Genomic DNA, 22,605 nt, shown 5'->3' with positions numbered 1-22,605 from the left:
TAGTATAGCACAGCAGACGGACAAGGATGTAGGGCCACTGATGGAAACTAGCATCCTATACTAAGCATGTAGGATTGCAGGTAAAGGTAACAACAGTAGAAGCAAGGGCAGGCTATGCATCAGTATAGGATTAACGGAAAGCAGTAACATGCTACACTACTCTAATGCAAGCAGTATAGAGAAGAATAGGCGATATCTGGTGATCAAGGGGGGGGGGCTTGCATGGTTGCTCTGGCAAGTCGGAGGGGTCGTCAACTCCGTAGTCGAACTGGGCAGCAGCAGTGTCGGTCTCGTAGTCTACCGGAGAGAAGAGGGGGAAGAAACAGTAAATACAATGCAAACATAAACATGACGATGTGTGACATGACAATGAGCAGTGCTAGGTGTGTCCTAACGCGACAGTAGGTGGTACCGGCGAAGGGGGGGAACATCCGGGAAAGTATTCCCGATGTTTTGCGTTTTCGGACAGATGAACCGGAGGTGAAATGTTACAGGTTTTCTATGCTACGGATGTGTGGTGGACGAATCGGCTGCGTATCCGGATTCGTCTCGTCGTTCTGAGCAACTTTCATGTACAAAGTATTTCCATCCGGGTTACGGATTAAAAGATATGATTTTCAAAAGAATTTATTAATTTCTGAAATTTAATTAATTATTTAATTTAATTCGAAATTTGGATTTATGACATCAGCATGATGTCATGCTGACATCAGCAGTCAACGTTGACCGTTGACCTGGTCAACCTGACAGGTGGGTCGCACCTGTCAGTGACTGTTAGTTAATAATCAGTAGTTAATTAGGTTAAGTAGTTATTAGTTTAATTAATCTTAATTAATTAATATTAACATGATTAAATAAGTTAATTAATTATCTTAATTAATTATTATTTTTTATTTTTTTTATTTCCTTTTTTTATTTCGTTCTGGGGCTGGGCCCCGTTTGTCATAGGCCAGGGGCGGACATGTCCGCCCGGGCCCTTTGGGCACCGGACTTGTCCGGTCTCGGCCATAGTGGGCGCGGGCGCACGGGCGAGCGGGCGCGCGTGCGGCCGTGGGCGCGCACGAGCGCGCGGACGGGCTCGGTCGCCGCGCGGGCGAGCGCGGGCGCTGGACCTGGACGCGGCCAGCCGGGGCCACGGCAAGGGGGGAGGGTTCGCCGTGGTGGCAGCGGCGAGGCCACGGCAGGGCAGAAGGGGAGGAGCAGGGCGCGGGCGCCGGAGCGCCAGAGGTGGCCATGGGCGTGGGGCGTCGCCTGCGTGTGGGGGAAGGAGGCCGCAGCGATGGGACAGGGGGCGGCCGGGGGGAGGCCACGACGGGCGCAGGCCTCGGCGGCCAGAGCGAAGCAGGGGGCCGCGGGGGCGCGCGCCGGCGGCCAGGTGCGGGTGTGCGCGACGGGGCAGAACGGGGCGAGGGCACAGCGCGGTGAGCGCGCAGCGGACGCGGCCGGAGCGCGTCAACCGCGGGCGAGATCGGCGGGGACCGCGGCGACGAGCGCGAGCGCACGAGGGAGAGGGAGGGAGCGAGGCGGGGCTCACTGGGGTCGTAGAGGGATTGGCAGCGGGGCGCGAGGCGGTTGACGGCGACGACTGGGCGACGAGGAGGCAGGCCGTTGAGGTGGGGGAAGCAGGCCGGCGGGGGAGTGCTCCGGCGACGGCGTCCAACGGCGACGGCAACGGGGCGGTCGGCGACGGGGCCGGGGCGGCGGCGTCGGTGGTCTCCTCCCGATCCATATCGGGGGAGGCAGAGGAGGGAGATTTTTCGGGGGGGGGAGTGGGGGCTGTCGGTGGAGTGGGTGGGGGGTTGGTGAGTGGATAAGGGGGGGAGTGGGTGGACGGCTGGGCCTAGTGGGTTGGCCCAGTTGGGCTGGCCAGCTGGGCCACAGATGGCCCAGTGGGGGGTTCTTACTCTTTTTTTTGTTTGCTTTCTCTTTTTTTATTTTCTTTCTTTTACTTATTTTCTTTTTTGTTTTAATTCAATTTAAATTATTTAGGCATTTTTTAAAAATGTGTTTACTACACCATATTTACTTATGCAAAATATGGCACCTCCCGAACAATTTTGTTTTAAATTTTGAAAAACTTTTATTGTTGACTTTAATTTTGAATTTGAATTTTGAAACGGTTTTACCTAACGGTAGATTAGCAACAGTAACTGTGGTGACGTGGCACCATTAGCGTGGGATTACTGTAGCTTGATTATCCGGGCGTTACACTTTTGCTTGGTGTTTTGTTCCACTTTTGCCGCCCTAGTTTCCGTCATACCGGTGTTATGTTCGTTGATTTTGCATCCCTAACACGGTGAGGGTTTATGGGCCCCTCGTGAGAGTTTGCTTTGAATAAAACTCTTCCAGCAAGGCCCAACATTGGTTTTACCATTTGCTCAACATAATAACTAAACATGATAATAAATTTGACGCATAGGGCGTTAGCGCTACCCGAGGTTCGTTATTCAACATAATACAGAGGGGCCAGTGCTGATGGTGTTGGTCCCAAACGGGCACACTGCGGGGCCACCACGGGGCAACCCGAGGATCTAGTTTTACTCGTAGGCTTTCCCATCTGATCGTGGCCTGAGACGAGATACGCGCGGCTACTATCAGGGTGTCGGCACGTCGGGAGGTCTTGCTGGACTTGTTTTACCATTGTTGAAATGTCCTATGCACCGGGATTCCGAGTCTGATCGGAGGGTCCCGAGATGGAGGATTGTCTCCGCGGATCATGAGCTTGTCATGGGCTAAGTTGGGACACCCCTGCAGGGTTTAAACTTTCGAGAGCCGTGCCCGCGGTTATCTGGCAGATGGGAATTTGTTAATATCCGGTTGTAGAGGACTTGAAGTAAACTCTATTAAAATACACCAACCGCGTGCGTAACCGTGACTGTCTCTTTTCGGGTGCGTTCGAGAAGAGAACACGGTTGAGTTCTGTTTGAACGTAAGTAGTTCAGGATCACTTATTGATCATTACTAGTTTGCGACCGTTTGCGTAGTTTCTCATCTTACTCTTGTACTCGTAAGTTAGCCACCATACAATGCTAGTCGCTTCCTGCAACCTCACCACTTATCCATTCCATACCCATTAAGCTTTCCTAGTCTTGATACCCACGGTAATGGGATTGCGGAGTCCTCGTGACTCACAGATTACTACAACAACAGTTGCAGGTATAGGTAATGCGATGATCATGACGTGAGAGTGATGCTTGCTTGTTTTGGAGTTCTCCTGCTTCTTCTTGGATCAAGCGATAGGTTCCAGGTCGGGGAGCCTGGGCTAGCAGGGTGGATGTCGTTCTTCTTTTTTGTTTGATTTCATCCGTAGTCGGATCCTGCTCTTCTGTATGATGATTGCTATGTATTGATGAACTGTTGTATTGATGTTGTAGCTTGTGGCGAGTGTAAGCCTTTTTCTTGTATTCTCATCTATTCAGTACATGGTATGTTGTAATGATATCCACCTTGCTATGCGCTCGAAATGCGTTGTGCCCCGATCATGAATTCATCACGTGATTGGGATATAATTGCATCTTGGGCGCTACAAGTTGGTATCAGAACCTTACCGACCTTAGGAGCCCATCTTGGGCGCTACAAGTTGGTATCAAATGCCGTTGTTGAGTCTAGAAGAAAACTATTTTGAGTCTAGTTATATATCGGAGAGTAGGAATTCTTTTTACTCCTTATCCCCTTCATCGCTCTGGTGAGGACTCCTGACGTAGATGTTTTGACTTCACTCTCCTCTTTTTCACTCCTTATCCCCTTCCTCTCTACCCGCTCTGGTGAGGATCACACGGGTATTGTTGGATCGTTGCGATATCATTGTGACGGGAATTCTGTCTTGGAGCCTCCTAACATTTAGGGGTTGTGGCAGTGTCCCGGGGAGTTGAGCTCCAAAGTGTTTTTGTCACAGTGCTTATCGTTTCAGTTCGGGAATACCAGAGGTCGCCGACATAAAAAACGCTTCTATACTCTTTGTGGTGAGAGTAGTTTGACGACACCCAGTACTGGGGAGAGCGATTAGATGTATTGCCACAGCTAGTATATCAGATGTTTTCGAAGGTTTGAGGTACACGATTTCCGAAGGTTTCTTGGTTATGTGTTGATGGATGGATACAGTTGGAGCGTAGGGCTTGTTAGTTGTGTGATATAATTGTGCCTCCATGCATCCCCAACACCAGATTGCATAACCAGAAAGTTTCGGGAGTTTTTAGGTGGGAATTCATGTATCTCGTAGGATATCTTTACAGCAGACACATGATACGATATGGTGTCTATCGTATGTTTGTTCCGGCTTATTCTGTAAGCCAAATCTGAAAGTGCAACTATCCCTGGGTGGTTTTGGTAATTCCTAACAACATATAGCTCATTGAGCTAATGCTATTCCAAGATAAATATTTCAGGAAAGCTCAATGTTTGGCATGGCATGGATTAGAAAGTGGACCCTTCAAAATGCTAAGGACAAAAGATTGGCTCAAGCTCAAAGCACAAGACTCTACATTTTTTATTTTAGTGATCCAAGATCACATTGAGTCTATAGGAAAAGCCAATACTATTAAGAAGGGATGAGGTGTTGCTTAATGAGGATCTTCCCCAAAATGCTTAGTGATATGCTCCAAAACCCTCCACTACTTTCTCATATCCACATATGTCCTAAACCAAAAAGTCCAACTCGGCCCCACTGATTCTTTCCATCCGGAGCCACCGAGTTCAGTTGACATAGCCACTGCCAGAAACCCTAATCAATTCGGTCTCACCAATAGGGATCTCGGTCTCACCGAGATGGGATTGCAAACTCTCTGTTTCCCTTCGTAACGTTTCGGTCAAACCGAGATGAGCGATCGGTCCCACCGAGATTGCAATGCAAACTCTCTGTTTCCTTTTCGTAACGTTTCGGTACAACCGAGATGAGCGAATCGGTCCCACCGAGTTTGCCTGACCAACTCTCTGTTTGGCTATTACCAAAATCGGTCTCACCGAGTTTGTGTAATCGGTCTCACCGAGATTACGTTATGCCCTAACCCTAATGACATCGGTCCCACCGAGTTGACATGTCGGTCCCACCGAGTTGACATGTCGGTCCCACCGAGAATCCAAACGTTCACATTTTGAACTAAATCGGTCCGACCGTGTTTAATGATTCAGTCCCACCGAGTTTGGTGATTTGTGTGTAACGGTTAGATTTTGTGTGGAGGCTATATATACCCCTCCACCCTCTCTTCATTCGTGGAGAGAGCCATCAGAACATGCCTACACTTCCAATACATATTTTCTAAGAGAGAACCACCTACACTTGTGTTGAGGTCAACATATTCCATTCCAACCACATAAATCTTGATCTCTAGGCTTCCCCAAGTTGCTTTCCACTCAAATCTTCTTTCTACCAAATCCAATTCTATGAGAGAGAGTTGAGTGTTGGGGAGACTATCATTTGAAGCACAAGAGCAAGGAGTTCATCATCAACACACCATTTGTTACTTCTTGGAGAGTGGTGTCTCCTAGATTGGCCAGGTGTCACTTGGGGGCCTCCGACAAGATTGTGGAGTTGAACCAAGGTGTTTGTAAGGGAAAGGAGACCGCCTACTTCGTGAAGATCTACCCTAGTGAGGCAAGTCCTTCGTGGGCGACGGCCATGGTGGGATAGACAAGGTTGCTTCTTCGTGGACCCTTCGTGGGTGGAGCCCTCCGTGGACTCGCGTAACCGTTACCCTTCGTGGGTTGAAGTCTCCATCAACGTGGATGTACGATAGCACCACCTATCGGAACCACGGATAAAAATCTCTGTGTAAACATTGCGTTTGCTCCCTCAAACTCATTCCTTTACCTTCATATGCAATTGTTTTACATTCCGCTGCTATACTCTTAGAATTGCATGTGTAGGTTGATTGCTTGACTTGTGCTAAGTTGCTAAAATTTGCCAAGAACTAAAATTGGGAAAAGGCTAGATTTTTATTTGGTCAAGTAGTCTGATCACCCCCCTCTAGACATACTTCCGATCCTACAAGTGGTATCAGAGATTTGGTCTCCATTCGCTTTGATTTCCATAGCTTTTGGTGGTCATAGCCTTGGTTTCACAACCTAGGAGAGTATGGCGTCTAGCGAGGGAAATTACCACCGTAGAGGTCCTTACTTTGATGGCACTAATTTTGCTAGTTCGAAGCATAAGATGAAAATGCATATTCTTGGACATAACCCCGCTGTTTGGGCTGCTTGCAAGGTGAATTCTTTGATGGAAGAGAACCAAACCGTGAAGCTACCGCGGAAGAGTTGAAGATGCTACAATACAATGCTCAAGCTTGTGATATTCTCTTCAACGGATTGTGCCCCAAAGAATTCAACAAAATCAGTCGTCTTGAGAATGCAAAGGAAATTTGGGATACTTTGATTGATATGCACGAAGGTACCGACTCCGTCAAGGAATCCAAATTACATGTGCTTCAAAGTCAACTTGACAAGTTCAAAATGAAGGATGGTGAAGGTGTCGCTGAATTGTACTCTAGGCTTGCTCTCATCACAAATGAGATTGTTGGCTTAGGAAGTGAAGAGATGACCGACAAATTCATCATAAAAAGATCCTAAGAGCCTTGGATGGAAATTATGATACTGTGTGCACATTGATCCAAATGATGCCCAATTACAAAGATCTCAAGGCAACGGAAGTCATTGGAAGAATTGTTGCTCATGAGATGTCACTCAAGGATAAGGAAGAGCTTCACAACAAGTCAAGTGGTGCTTACAAAGCCTCATGTGATACTCCCACATCTTCAAGTGAGAAACAAACCTTCAATGAAGAATTGAGCTTAATGGTGAAGAACTTCAACAAGTTCTACAAAAGTAGAAGCAAAGAAAGAAGTTCCAAGTCAAGGTCCTACAATGACAAAAGATCTTGTAGTCGTGAGCGTAATTGCTACAATTGTGGAAGACCCGGACACTACTCCAATGAGTGTACGGCCCCCTACAAAAGAAGAGAAGATTCTCCCAAAAGAAGAAGTAGAAGAGAAGAATCACCACCAAGAGAAAGGAGGAGTAGAGATGATCGTTATGAACGAAGACCCTCTCGGAGAAGCAATGATTCGGAAAGAAAGGAAAAGTCATCAAGGAGCTACACAAAAAGAAGACATCAAGCTCATGTTGGTGAATGGGTATCCGGCTCCGACTCCGACAATCACTCCGAAAGAAGTTATCACTCCGACTCCGCATATACTCAAGATGAAGGTGTTGCCGGTCTAGCACTTGTGTCAACCAACTCCTATGACATATTTGACTCACCAAATGAAGGAATTGGAAGATGCTTCATGGCCAAAGGTCCAAAGGTAACACATCCCGAATATGTTGATTTCAATAGTGATGAAGATGATTTGCTAGGTGATGATGATTTACTTGTTGACAACTCTAGTGATGAAAACTATGATGAAACGTCAATTAAACATGCTAATCAAGATAAAACGAATGAGGATGATAAGAAGGAGATTGAGCGTCTAACCAAAGAACTAAACACTCTTAAGTTAGCTCATGAAACTACCTTGGAAAATCATTGAGAACTTTTAAAGACTCATGATAAGCTACGCTTTGAAAAGCTCAACCTTGAGCAAGAGCATGAGTTTTTAAAGGCAATCAATGATGATCTTCGCAAAAAAAGTTCTTCTTACATTGCCAAGCGTTTACTCTTGTCTACATACATGCCACAAGTTAAATCTAGCAACAAGAACAAGAAAGATTCTTCATATAGTAGTAACAACAATCATGCTAAATCCAATGTTGATGCTTTTAGTAGTTCTCTTGATTCCACTAATGATTCTCTTAGCCAGGTTACACTTGAGCAAGAAAATAGCTTATTGAAGGGAATCATATAGAAAGGTGTTTACAAGAGTCTTGCCGGAAGTAAGCAATTTGAGGAAATTGTGCGCAAGCAAGGAAGACACCGGAAGAATCAAGGTGTTGGTTTTGAACGGAAGTCCGATGCCAATGGAGTTGAGTGGGAAGAAGATCAATACCCCAAGACGAAGTTTGTTCCTCAACAAGAGAAGTATGATCCTACTTCTTTCAAAGGAACACAAGCTCAAGATGATCTTCCACCACAAGATCACAAGAAAAAAGGCAACGATAAGCTTCAAGAGGAAATTGATGCATTTGAAGAAGCACCTAAGGCCTTGGTCAAGTGGGTTCCCAAGACTACATCAAGTTCCACTTCATCAAGTACAACTATGACTCCAAGGGTTCCCATCAAGATGGTGTGGATCTAGAAGAAGAAGAACTAGAGAGTTCTTGAGGGTGACTCCGCCAACAATACTTCACTCCTATCATTTTGGTGAGGACAAGTGCAAACAACTTCCATATCTTGCACTAGTTCAAGGAGTCACGAACCCTCTTGTTGGTAAGACAAGGGACAAGGTAACCTAATGACTTCATGGACATCATCTTGTGTATGCGTCACTCTATGTCTATGGATATCCTTGTTTGTTCCTTGTGGGACTAACCCGTGTAGGTATTGAAAGTGCAACTCACTCCAAAGGATTGCTCCAAATGATCTACATCAACATTGAGCATCTACATCTTCAACACCTACATGAAGTCATCATCGACAAAACCCAAGGTTAGTTCATTCCCTTTAGAGGGGATATCACATCTAGGGGGAGCTTTACTCAAATCAATGAGCTAAAGCAACTCTAATGGTGTGAACACAACAATGCTTTATGTAAAAGTGGTGACCCCACTCGTGCTTAAACGATGAGTATGACTTATGATCAGATGTTCTCATTTGATTCTTAAGTCAATATACTCATATATAGATGACCTAGTCATTGCCAAATTGCTTGATAGATGCTAGAGTGTTTGTGCATGCTTTGTCACATATTTCATTTGCCATTTTAATTGTGTGAGCATGTTGGATGCATATTTTACTCATTCGAGGACATCCATTTGTTGCTATGATTGTTTGACTCTTTCTCTTTTGCCAAATGGATGGACAAGAATGCCTAATAACACCCTCTAGCTATCTATGCTTTTCTCGTCTCAAACTCTATTCATGCTACATCGCAAAGTTTGATCAAGTCAAATTCGAACCACTCTGTGTGAGGAGCACTCGGAGATCCCGATTCATCATAGACTTAAACCTCCAAAACCTCTTTGTGCATCTCGGTCTGACCGATTCATCCTTTTCGGTCCTACCGAGTCACCAAGTTGATCTAGGGTTTTCAATCTCGGTGCAACCGATTAGAAATTTTCGGTCACACCGAGTTGCAGTAACTGCTTGCAGTTTTGCATCTTGGTGCCACCGAGTCGTTCCACTCGGTCACACCGACAGGGCCACGTTATATATACCGCTCGGTCAAAATTTGGAAATTTCTCCGAACCCCTTCGCCCGCGCGTAACCTACTCTGCCTCCTGTGGTCTCCGGATCGTCCTCTCATCGCCAGCGACCTCCCGCCGCTGGTCTCCGCCATCGTCAATGGAAATCTTCTCCGCCGTTGCCGCCGTAGCAAGTTCGTCGCCGCACTAGGGTACGGACTTGATCATTGTGCTAATCTTTAACTCCGATTCTTAGCACATTGCTTTGCCATGTTTCTTGCCATAATTGAAATCATCCTGTCCAGCGAAAACGTCTCGTAGATTAGTTTTGATTTGAAAATTTAGGGTTAGGTCTCTGCCGAATTCATCTCGGACCGACCGAGTTGTAGAAATCGGTCTCACCGATTTTGGCTTAGGCCAGAGCACACGCATTTTCGGTCCGACCGAAAATTGCAAGTCGGTGTGACCGAGTTCGATTCTCTGTGAAACCCTAGCAGTCTCGGTACCACCGAACTGTGTCTCGGTCTGACCGAGTTCACTAGTTCAGGTTCCAAAAGCTGCTTCGGTATCACCGAGTTTACAAATCGGTAGATCCGAAATGCTTTCTGTGAAGAACAAAAACTAAAATTTTAAGTCATCTGTTTTGCAAAAACTCCTGTACTTTGTGATGCTCATCTACTCTACCTCATCTATAACCTATTCACAGGGTCTGCTGACACTGTACTTGCAAGATGTCTGACCAAAGTGACAGCCAGAACAAGTTAGAGGAACAGGTTTAGTTAAGTGAGGGCACTAGTCCCTCTAGCAGCTATGATGAAGGCAGCAGGAGCACTCCAAGCAATCTGCCAAAGGCTGCTACCAGAACAAGGAAGAAGAGGACTTCTGACTCTGAAGATGAAGATTATGTGGCTGTTGAAGAAGAAGCCACTTCAAAGAAGAAAGTGCTAAAGAAAGAGTATGGCTCAGCTGCTACAACTAAGCCAGGTCTGAAAACTAAGATGCCAGCAAGAAGACAGCCCATGTCTAAGCCAAGGAAAGTTGCCACAGGAGAAACAATGGAGTTCACTCTTGAACCCAAGGAAACTGGAGATGGTAAGAAGAGGAAAGAAAGGGTCAAGAAGACCATTGCCAGAGTTATTGGTAAACCTTCAATGATGAGAGATTCTGAAGAAGAGGAAGAGGATGCAGCACCAGCACCCAAAGCTCAAAAGCTTATGGGAGATGCAATTAAGGCAGGGGCTGCTCCATCGAAGCCCAAAACTGCTCCTAAGACTGCTGCTCCAGCTCCAAAGCCAAAACCCAAGAGGAGCACCAGGAACATCCCTGCTGAGGAGAAGAACAAGGCCCCAGTGCCTCAAGCTGCTGAAGAAGAAGAGGAAGATGATTCTGTTGTTTTGAGGAAGCTGAAGCCCAAGATCCCTGATCACAATGATGCACACCCAGTTGCAGAGAATATGAAAATCAGGAAGGATTCAGGATTGAGGCTATGGAGAGAGTCTGATCCATATGCCACCAGGAGAAGGACTGCCGTGGACTATAGATTCCACACTAAGGAACAACAGGACTTCTATGAGACTGTTTTACTTGACAAGAAGCCCATCGTGTGTGACATGAGATGGGTAGATTGGAAATTCAATAAGGACAATGAGGATCACTTCGCTGGTGTATATGACAGCTTCAAGGCATGTGGAGTTGATGAGTTTGTGGCTCAGAAGTTCACCAAGTGGAATGATGAGCTCATTATGCAATTTTACTACACTGGACACTTCTATCCAGATGGAAGGATTGTGTGGATGTCTGAGGGTACTAGGTACCAGTCTATAGTTGAAGAATGGACAAAACTCATAAATGCTCTTGAGGAACATGAGGATGACTTGGATGTCTATGCCAAGAAGAAGAAAGACCACAACTCTATGGCCAATATGTACAAAGTGATCCCTGATGCTGCTTTGGACACACATAAGTTTGGATCTGTACACTATTTGTTGTCTGGTCTGCCAACAATCAATTGGATTCTGAGGCACACACTTCTACCCAAGTCAGGTGATCACAAGATGATCAGAGGACATGCTATCAACTTGCTGCACATATTTGATGTCCCACAAAAGTTCAAGGTTATGAGCCTGATTGTGGAAACAATCAAGAGGACTGCAGCTGATCAGAAGAGAAGTTGTGGATATGCCCCACACATCCAGGAGCTCATCAACTCAAAGATGGGAAAAGGCAAGTACATCTTGGACAAGGAGCATCTACCCATCTATCCTGAATTTGAGGACAACACAGTTGTCATGACTAAGAATGAACCATCATCTGTGCAAGCACAAGAGAAGAAAGCCAAAGCTAAAGCTGAGAAGGCTGCAAAGATGCCAACTGTGGAAGAGGCATCTCAAGTCTTCTTGAGGAGCAAGCAAGACCAGCTTGGATATCTGATCCAATCCACTCTGAGGATTGAGCAGGGCCTAGCCACCCTGACCAAGAACCAGGAGAGCTTGGAAAGGATTGTTGAGACAAAATTCTATGACCTTGATGTCAAGATCAGAGAGATCCAAACTACAGTTGAACAACTTCAGGAGGAACCAGAGGAGAAGAAGGGCAAGTCTACCACAAATGCATTTGCTAGAGTGCCCAGAGGACAGAGATCTGCTGCAGTGCCAGTGACAGACACTAGAGCTACAGCATCAGCACCAGCAGCTACAACTCCAGTTCCAACTCCAGCAGCTACTCCACCAGCTCCAGCCACTTCATCAGAAGCTTTCGTCCTTGGCGTTCTCTAACACCACCTCCCGAAGATCAAGCCTAAGAGTCGTTTAGCACTATGCATTTTCAAACTTTTTGGTAACTTGTTGCCAAAGGGGGAGAAAAATGTATAGATCATAGGCTTCAAGAGAGAGAGAGAGTGTTGGTTTTTATCTCTCTTTGCACTCTTTTTGGCTGGTTTGAAACTTTACTGCGTGCTTGTGTGATACTACTTTGTGTCCTTGTGAGATACTTATTTGGTCAAGTGTTTGATCATATGCTACCCTTAATGCTTGTTGGATAATGCTATCTTTCATATCCTATTATGATCATTCACTTTGCTTGGTGATGAGTGCATGCTTTTAATCTCTATCATTTTGAGCGCTCCACCAAGATGTATGTGACATGGAAGAGTAACCCATGATTCTAATCGATTGTGCATTTGCATTCAAAAGCAAATCTTAAATAATGCACAAATTTAGGGGGAGCTCTTGCTTATCACATACTTCTCAAAGCGACGATGTTTTTCAATCTTATTTATCATTTGTCGAAGCTTTGATCTATATGTTGTCATCAATTACCAAAAAGGGGGAGATTAAAAGTGCAACTATCCCTGGGTGGTTTTGGTAATTCCTAACAACATATAGCTCATTGAGCTAATGCTATTCCAAGATAAATATTTCAGGAAAGCTCAATGTTTGGCATGGCATGGATTAGAAAGTGGACCCTTCAAAATGCTAAGGACAAAAGATTGGCTCAAGCTCAAAGCACAAGACTCTACATTTTTTATTTTAGTGATCCAAGATCACATTGAGTCTATAGGAAAAGCCAATACTATTAAGAAGGGATGAGGTGTTGCTTAATGAGGATCTTCCTCAAAATGCTTAGTGATATGCTCCAAAACCCTCCACTACTTTCTCATATCCACATATGTCCTAAACCAAAAAGTCCAACTCGGCCCCACTGATTCTTTCCATCCGGAGCCACCGAGTTCAGTTGACATAGCCACTGCCAGAAACCCTAATCAATTTGGTCTCACCAATAGGGATCTCGGTCTCACCGAGATGGGATTGCAAACTCTCTGTTTCCCTTCATAACGTTTCGGTCAAACCGAGATGAGCGATCGGTCCCACCGAGATTGCAATGCAAACTCTCTGTTTCCTTTTCGTAACGTTTCGGTCCTACCGAGATGAGCGAATCGGTCCCACCGAGTTTGCCTGACCAACTCTCTGTTTGGCTATTACCAAAATCGGTCTCACCGAGTTTGTGTAATCGGTCTCGCCGAGATTATGTTATGCCCTAACCCTAATGACATCGGTCCCACCGAGTTGACATGTCGGTCCCACCGAGAATCCTAACATTCACATTTTGAACTAAATCGGTCCGACCGAGTTTAATGACTCGGTCGCACCGAGTTTGGTGATTTGTGTGTAACAGTTAGATTTTGTGTGGAGGCTATATATACCCCTCCACCCTCCTTCATTCGTGGAGAGAGCCATCAGAACATGCCTACACTTCCAATACATATTTTCTGAGAGAGAACCACCTACACTTGTGTTGAGGTCAAGATATTCCATTCCAACCACATAAATCTTGATCTCTAGCCTTCCCCAAGTTGCTTTCCACTCAAATCTTCTCTCTACCAAATCCAATCCTATGAGAGAGAGTTGAGTGTTGGGGAGACCATCATTTGAAGCACAAAAGCAAGGAGTTCATCATCAACACACCATTTGTTACTTCTTGGAGAGTGGTGTCTCCTAGATTGGCTAGGTGTCACTTGGGAGCCTTCGACAAGATTGTGGAGTTGAACCAAGGAGTTTGTAAGGGCAAGGAGATCGCCTACTTCGTGAAGATCTACCCTAGTGAGGCAAGTCCTTCGTGGGCGACGGCCATGGTGGGATAGACAAGGTTGCTTCTTCGTGGACCCTTCATGGGTGGAGCCCTCCGTGGACTCGCGCAACCATTACCCTTCGTGGGTTGAAGTCTCCATCAACGTGGATGTACAATAGCACCACCTGTCGGAACCACGGATAAAAAATCTCCGTGTCAACATTGCGTTTTCTCCCTCAAACTCATTCCTTTACCTTCATATGCAATTGTTTTACATTCCGCTGCTATACTCTTAGAATTGCATGTGTAGGTTGATTGCTTGACTTGTGCTAAGTTGCTAAAATCTGCCAAGAACTAAAATTGGGAAAAGGCTAGATTTTTATTTGGTCAAGTAGTCTAATCACCCCCCTCTAGACATACTTCCGATCCTACAAAATCCTTGCCTTGTTTTGAGTTGTGGTATTTGAGTTGTTTCATTGTCAAGTGTTGAATCCATACGTTTCCTAAGCGGTGTTTTCATATTTCTATGGGAATGCTAATCCTTTCGATCATCGAGGTTGTCATGTCAATTCTTTTCAACCGGCGCGCTTCTCTTCAAGATGATCCTATCATTTTTCCCATTTGCAAGATAAACTCTCAGTTTTCTCACCGGTGTTTGTTCCATCCGTCCCAAGGTGCCTTTGTTTTTCCCGCCCTCCCACCCTTTTCTTCAAGGACTCAGATTTCCTAATCAAGTATCCTTGTTTATTGATGGGAAGTCTCTCCATTCTTTTCCGTCAATGTTCTTATCCGGTGATTCTCAGGAAGATACTAAGGAAGCTTCAAGTTTATCATTCTTCGTTCTCTTTTTTTCTCTGGTGGATTCAATGCAAGCTTTCGGTGTTGATCATATTCCTTTCCTTGTTTCAAATGCTTTCTCATGCCGATGCACCTCTTAATCATTCACTTCTCGCTATTCATTTGTTCTGGAGTGCTGAAGATATCTCAGAAGGCTCGGCTTTTCATTCAAGATCCTTTCAACCTATTTCGAGGTTGTTATCTCATTCAAGCCATTTAATTCAACCAGTGCAATCTCCCTTTCAAGTAATCGTCCAACGGTGTATCTTTGAGTGGGCCCTAACCCACAGGCCTTTTCCCAGGATCTTACCTGACTCTTCTAATTTTTTCCGGAGCTATTCTCAAATCTTTTCAAAGTTTGACATAAGAATGAATTACCATTAGTCATATGTCTTTCTCCAAGATCTTTCAAATTCTTTTCATCATTGGTTCAACCTTTCTATTCTTCATTCCGGAGTGCCTCAACAAATCATGGTGGTGTTTCTCATCGTCATTCTTGGATTTTGAAGACTGGAGAAGAGTTTCTCTTAAACCTTGCCCGTTCTTCCAAAGATTCATGGTTCTAGCTTCATGCCATCCTCAAAATTGTTTTCAATTTTGAGAATTCTTTTCTTAAGCATCCGACGCATTTAAGGAGTTGCTTTCCTTTCTCGATCATCTGAAGGCCATCCTTTCAGAAGATTTATTTGTTCTAAGTTTTTAGCTTCGTTCTCCAATTATTCTAAATTGATTCCTCTTCGTTAATTCCCCAATTATACCGGTGCATTGTTCAAATATCCTCTAATCAGTTCATGATCTCTTTGTTCTCTTGTATCAAATTCCCTCAAGTATTTTCATTCGTTTTTAATTCTTACCGGTGATTCGTTCTCCTTTCTTCAAGGGTTTTCAAATGCTTACGATGGTTTGTTCATGAGTTCTCTTCCTTGGTTATCATATAAATTCGTTCGTTCTTTCCAATCCTACCCGTGGTTCATGAAGATTTTCCCAAGTTTGTGCTATATCTCTCCTCAATCTTTGCAAGGAAGAATAAGTAGTATGCAAAATCCATTGTTTGTCATCAATTTAAATTGGTGAAGGATACGCATAACATAATTCTTATTCTTGTTTCGTCCAAGTGATCTAATTTCTTTCTTTCCGGAGTTGCAACGCTTCGCGGTTATATCGTCACGAAGCTCCACCTAAGTCATTGCAAGGCTTCAGACTTATTCTTTTCAAACCTTCATTTCATTCTAGCATCCTTTCATTTTCGGGGTTCTTCCAAGAGGCTATACATGGTGGTTCATCAAGGATTAATTCATCCTCGAAGTATTCTTCAAGATTCTTGTTGGAGCTCAAGCATTCTTCATCTTGCATTGTGAAGTGCAGTTCATTCTGTCTCATCTTTTGAGGTGGTCTTATATCATTCTTGACAATTTTCCTTCATGTTTCATGATTCAAAAGTTGTCAGGAATGAGTTATTTAAACACATCATTTTCTTCCTTGGAGTTATCTTGGTATAGATTTCACCTAAAGCTTTCCATTGGGAATGTTGATATTTGTGGTGCTTATCAATGATCCAAGCATATTCCATGTGCTGACTCGTTTCGGGCTGCAACGTATTATGTTGCATACTTTTCAAACGAAGAGTAAGGTGCGCTAGGTCGTTGTCGTGCACTCAGCTATGCCGTTGGAGTTGATGGACTCATTTACCTTCGATGCTTCCGCAGTTATCTTATTTAGATGGCCTTCAACCATATTAATGTAATAAGTTCTCTTTTGAGACATTCGATGTAATAAGTGTGTGATTGCACTCTGTTATAAATCCTTCAAGTACTGTGTGTGTCAGCATTACCGATCCAGAGATGACACTTATGCACAGAGATTTGACAACAAGAACAACAACAACACGCCACCACCACCTCCAGTTGACAACTTAGCCCGTTTTCTGAGGTTGAATCCGCCGGTGTTTTCCAGTAGCACCAAGCCAATTGTTGCTGATGATTGGCTACATAGGATTGGAAGGGAGCTGACCACCGCAGGTTGCACAAATGCTGAGAAGGTGCACTTTGCCACACATCAACTGGATGGACCTGCAGCCTCATGGTGGGAGAACTACACCACCACTTTCCCCATAGCCAATGTCACTTGGGATCAGTTTCAGCAAGCCTTCCATACCGCCCATGTCTCAACTTGAGCTATCAGCAGGAAGAAGCATGAGTTTCACAACTTATGCCAGGGAAATCGTACTGTGGGGCAGTACGTGAATGAGTTCAGTAAGTTAGCACACTATGCCCCGGATGATGTGGCCACAGATGCCGCGAAGCAGGAGAAGTTTATGGAAGGGCTGAATGATGAGCTGAGTATGCAGTTGATGGTAGCAACATTTGCTAACTACCAGGACTTGGTAGACTGGGCTCTTATGATTGAAGGAAAGCAGCAACAGATAGAGAGCCGCAAAAGGAAGTATGGACAAGGGATGATGAGGACATCAATACCATTGTTACACCCACATCCCCTACTGTTACATATACTGGACCAATTACTAGAGCTCACGCACGCCAATTAAATTACCAGGTACTTTCGTTTCTTGGTAATGATTCTAATGTTCATGATAATATGATGCTGCCTAAATTGGATACATTTGTTTTGCTTACAAATGAAGGGCCTAGCTTGGAGAAGGATGAACATTGGAGCAAGAACAAGCATGGAGTTGATGGCATGCGCAAGGGGAACAAGAACGGAGTTACAAGTGATGATTTCAGGACTTTGAAGCCACCATAAGGAGTGCATGAAGCCTTGGACGAAATATGCAAGATGCCACTTCATAAATTTCATCCATTGGCTATTCTAGGTGCTGCGTCACCTTATTATTGGGCCAGGCCCATGTAATTTCGAAATACTTAAGTATAGGCTCTTTTTAGAGTCCGTATGTGTGGGGAAACAAGAGTTAGGGTTGGTTTCGGACCCCTCCTCCAAGGGCCACGAAATCCCCCCTCTTCCTCCATATATACAACCCTTAGGGCGTCGTTTAGACTTTGGGTTTTGTTTAGATGAAAAGTTCGCCATAGCTGCAACTTTGCGTACTTCGTTTGTGTTCAACGACTAGACAAAGGCGTCACAGAACCCCACCTTGATCAATAAAGCTTTCCTTTTATATTCGCAATATCCAAATTGCAATCTTAGTTTCTTGCTTGTTCTTCGTTTGCCTGCAGGAAACAGACCTTCGTGGTCAGGTTGATCGTGCTCCGGCTTGGTCAATAACCTCTCGGAGTTGGTTTAGCGATTGCTAAGGCGCGACGTCCTCGCACGCTCGTAGTCGGATCGTCAAAGTCGACCTCCTCCAAAATGATAGCCACCATCTTATCAAAAGACGGGACACCTTTGCCTCTATCAAGTGGTATCAGATTTCTAGGTTGCTCAGTGAGATTTTACAGTTTTTCGTAGTTTAGGTCGAGTCTGTTCTTCATACCTACAGTCCACGAAAAAGCCACAAAAAAATTAGGGTTAGTTCATCATATCCGAACCAATCTGAGCCTTTGCATAGTCTTTTCAGTATTTTGCTTTGTTGAATTTGCGGTTGCATCGTCGTGTCAAGTTGCTGGTCCTAGCGTCTAGTTTCCCTTAGAGTTTCGAGTTATGTTCACAAGTTGTCACGCCGCCGCCGCACCATCGTCATCGCTCCTGCCATCTACCACCACCGCTTATCCGCCACCAATCTGTATCCATATACCACCACCAATCCGTAGCCATATACCACCACCGCTGCCATATCTTACCATCATATATCCAGCACCAATCCGAGTTCTTCTCATATTAGGTTTGTTTTCAAGATCCAACTATTTTCCGATTCGTGTTTCCTTGCCTGAGTAGGTTTCGAAAAAAAACTCCCTATCCTGTTTTTAGGCCAAAATTTTGGCAGCCGAAAATATTTTTTCCCCTATCCTGTTTTTAGGCTTTTCTGAGTCTTTTGAGACACTCACCATCATAGTGATTTTTTGTCGCACTTCTTCATCGTCGCTGCCCTGATTTCAGAAAAAAAAACAGTCAAATTTTTTTTTTTGTGCCCATCCTGTCATTGTGACCTAGGAAGAGTTTTGAGACACTCGCCATTATAGTGATTTTTCGCAAAAACAAAAAAAAGAGCGCAAAAAAAAACAGAGCGATTTTTTTTCCAGAGTGTGCTTTTCCCTTGTTTACGTGCAGCGCTATAATTTTGTTAGTGTTCTAGGCTCGCGTCTCTAGCACGGTCTAGCCTAGGACCAGCACAGTACCGTCGTTGAGCGTTTATTCAACTTTGCATCTCTGAATTGATTATTGCTGACCCTTTTTGCTACCATATTATAAGCCTTCCCAGCTCCACATACATCTACATCGTGCGTTTGACTCTCCCTGGTAATCGCTCTATCCAAGCTTTGAGAGTTTTGACTACATCGGTTGCCGATTACCAATTGCTGCTGGGTAATTACTGGTAAGAATTTGAGATTTGCTTGACGGATTTGTGACACCAACCACCACCACCACTTGTTAGTAGTATGTAGGATCATATTCTTGTGTGTTTCTATTGCTGCTAACCATGCCAGGATCACAAGCCGACAAGATTGATTGGGTGAACTTAATGAACAAGGAGCTTCATGATAAGTTTCAGCAAATGATGACTGAACAGGTGCAAGATGTGCTGAACAATTTTTAAGAGGCCATGGATAAGATCAATGGCCTTGAGAAGACGTTCGAAACAAAGCTCGATAACAGATTTAATGAACTTCTTGCGCGTCTTCCACCACCAGCTACACCTGCCGCACCTCTGCAACAACAACAACAACGACTACCTCCACGTCGCGAAACAGCCCTCCGCCAAGCGAGCCGTGTCCGTCTTGAGCTTGGCCAAACTGTTGGTGCTGCTGTTGATACTTCTGTGGCTCCTGCTGCTGATGAGGAGGGGGATGATTATGTGGGAGATTACGAGGATGAAGTTGATCAAAATCAGAACTACGTACAACCACCAGTACCCGGTCGTCCACATGCAAATAATCGCAATGGTAGGGCTGCATTACCAGCTCAGGTACGAGATCATGACCATCTTCCTAAACTGAAATTGAATATTCCACCATTTGAGGGTAGATATGTTCCTGATATATATCTTACTTGGGAGTTAGAAACCGAACAACGTTTTACATGTTTAGAATATCCCGAGGAGAGACGTGTTGCTGATGCACTTTGTGCTTTCACTAGTTTTGCTTGTGTGTGGTGGTCTGAACATCGTAGATTATATCCGAATAATATTCCAACTACTTGGGCTGCTTTGAAAACTGCTATGCATACTCGTTGGGTTCCACCATATTATCAACGTGAATTACTTCAAAAATTGCGGCGTTTAAGACAAGGAAAAAATTCTGTAGAGGAATATTATCAGGAATTACAAACTGGCATGATTAGATGTGGTATTGTTGAAGATAATGAAGCTATGCTTGCACGTTTTATGGGTGGATTAAATAGAGAGATTCAGACCATTCTAGAGTATAAGGAGTATAATAATATCACTCGTTTATTCCATCTTGCTTGTAAAGCTGAACGTGAAGCGCAGGATCAACAGGCATTGGCGCGAACTAACTTTTCTGCAGGTCGACCTTCATCATGGACAGCACGTGCATCCTCTACTTCCACTGCACCATCACCTCCATCAGGTGCCACCTCCAACCGTGATACAAGAAAGCAGGCACAACCACCACTATCTGCCAAGAGCACACCTGCCGGACCTGCACAGAGCTCTTCTTCTTCCATGGCATCAACAGGGCACACAAGTGATATTATTTGTCGTCGTTGTAAGGGAAGAGGTCATTATGCGAGAGAATGCAAATCTCAGCGTGTGATGATTGCTACTGAGGATGGTGGGTATGAGTCCGCTAGTGACTATGATGAGGAGACTTTGGCTCTTATTACACGTGAAGAACACGGTGGAGATGATTCTGATCATGAGATGCAATACATGGCTCCTGAAGACGCTGACAGGTATGAATGTTTAGTTGCTCAACGTGTTTTGAGTGTGCAGGTCACACAAGCTGAGAAAAATCAGAGACATAATTTGTTCCATACAGAGGGAGTAGTGAAGGAACATTCTGTTCGCGTCATCATAGATGGAGGGAGCTGCAACAATTTGGCTAGCATGGAGATGGTGGAGAAGCTGTCTCTCACCACAAGACCACGTCCACATCCTTATTACATCCAATGGTTTAACTACAGCGGCAAGGTTAAGGTAACACGTACTGTTTGTGTGCACTTTAGTATCTCTACATATGTTGATTATGTTGATTGTGATGTGGTACCTATGCAAGCATGTTTCTTATTACTTGGTAGACCATGGCAATTTGATAAAAATTCTGTACACCATGGTAGAAACAATCAGTATACTCTTGTTCATAAGGATAAAAATATTACTTTGCTTCCTATGACTCCTGATTCCATTTTGAAAGATGATATTAATAGAGCTAAGAAAGCAAAACAGGAGAAAAATAAGAGTGAAAATCAGATTGTGGCAAAAGAATTTGGGCAACAAATGAAGCCTAATAATAAACCATCTAGTGTTGCTTCTGAAATTAAATTGAAAAGTGCATGTTTACTTGCCACCAAATCTGATATTGATGAGATAGATTTTAGCAAATCTGTTTGCTATGCTTTTGTGTGCAAAGAGGCATTATTTTCATTCGTGGACGTGCCTTCCTCTTTGCGCCCTGCTGTCACTAACATTTTGTAGGAGTTCACTGACGTCTTCCCACAAGATGTGCCACCGGGATTACCACCTATTCGAGGGATTGAGCATCAAATTGACTTAATTCCCGGTGCATCGCTACCCAACTGTGCACCATACCGTACCAATCTAGAGGAGACGAAGGAGATTATGCGTCAAGTCCAGGAGCTGCTCGACAAAGGTTATATTCGCGAATCCCTTAGTCCTTGTGTTGTCCTTATTATTCTAGTGCCAAAAAAGGATGGTACATCGCATATGTATGTTGATTGTAGAGACATTAATAATATTACTATTCGTTATCGTCATCCTATTCCTAGGCTAGATGATATGCTTGATGAATAGAGTGGCTCTACAATATTCTCCAAAGTTGATTTGCATAGTGAATACTATCAAATTCGTATGAAATTGGGAGATGAATGGAAAACTGCATTTAAAACTAAGTTTGGTTTATATGAGTGGTTAGTCATGCCTTTTGGGTTAACTAATGCACCTAGTACTTTCATGAGATTAATGAACGAAGTTTTACGTGCTTTCATTGGACGATTTGTGGTAGTCTATTTTGATGATATACTCATTTATAGAAAATCGTTGGAGGAACATTTGGAACATTTACGTGCTATTTTTATTGCTCTAAGTGATGCACGTTTGTTTGGCAACCTTGGAAAGTGCACCTTTTGCATCGACCGAGTACCTTTTCTTGGCTATGTTGTTACTCCATAGGGAATTGAAGTTGATAAAGCCAAGATTCAAGCTATTGAGAGTTGGCCGCAGCCCAAAATGGTCACACAAGTGAGGAGTTTCCTTGGCCTCGCTGGTTTCTATAGGCGTTTTGTGAGACTTATCAGCACCATTGCTGCACCTCTCATTGAGCTTACAAAGAAGGATGTGCCTTTTGTTTGGGGTACCGCACAGGAAGAAGCCTTCACGGTATTGAAAGATAAGTTGACACATGCTCCTTTACTCCAACTCCCTGATTTTAATAAGACTTTTGAGCTTGAATGTGATGCTAGTGGAATTGGATTAGGAGGTGTGTTATTACAAGATCGCAAACCTGTTGCATACTTTTCTAAAAAATTGAGTGGGCCTAGTCTGAATTATTGTACTTATGATAAAGAATTATATGCTCTTGTTCGGACTTTAGAGACATGGCAACATTATTTATGGCCCAAAGAATTTGTTATACATTCCGATCATGAATCTTTGAAACATAT

Source organism: Aegilops tauschii, chromosome 5 (assembly GCF_002575655.3).
Source record: "Aegilops tauschii subsp. strangulata cultivar AL8/78 chromosome 5, Aet v6.0, whole genome shotgun sequence".
Classification (NCBI taxonomy): domain Eukaryota; kingdom Viridiplantae; phylum Streptophyta; class Magnoliopsida; order Poales; family Poaceae; genus Aegilops; species Aegilops tauschii.
Note: the sequence above shows the minus strand (reverse complement) of the source record.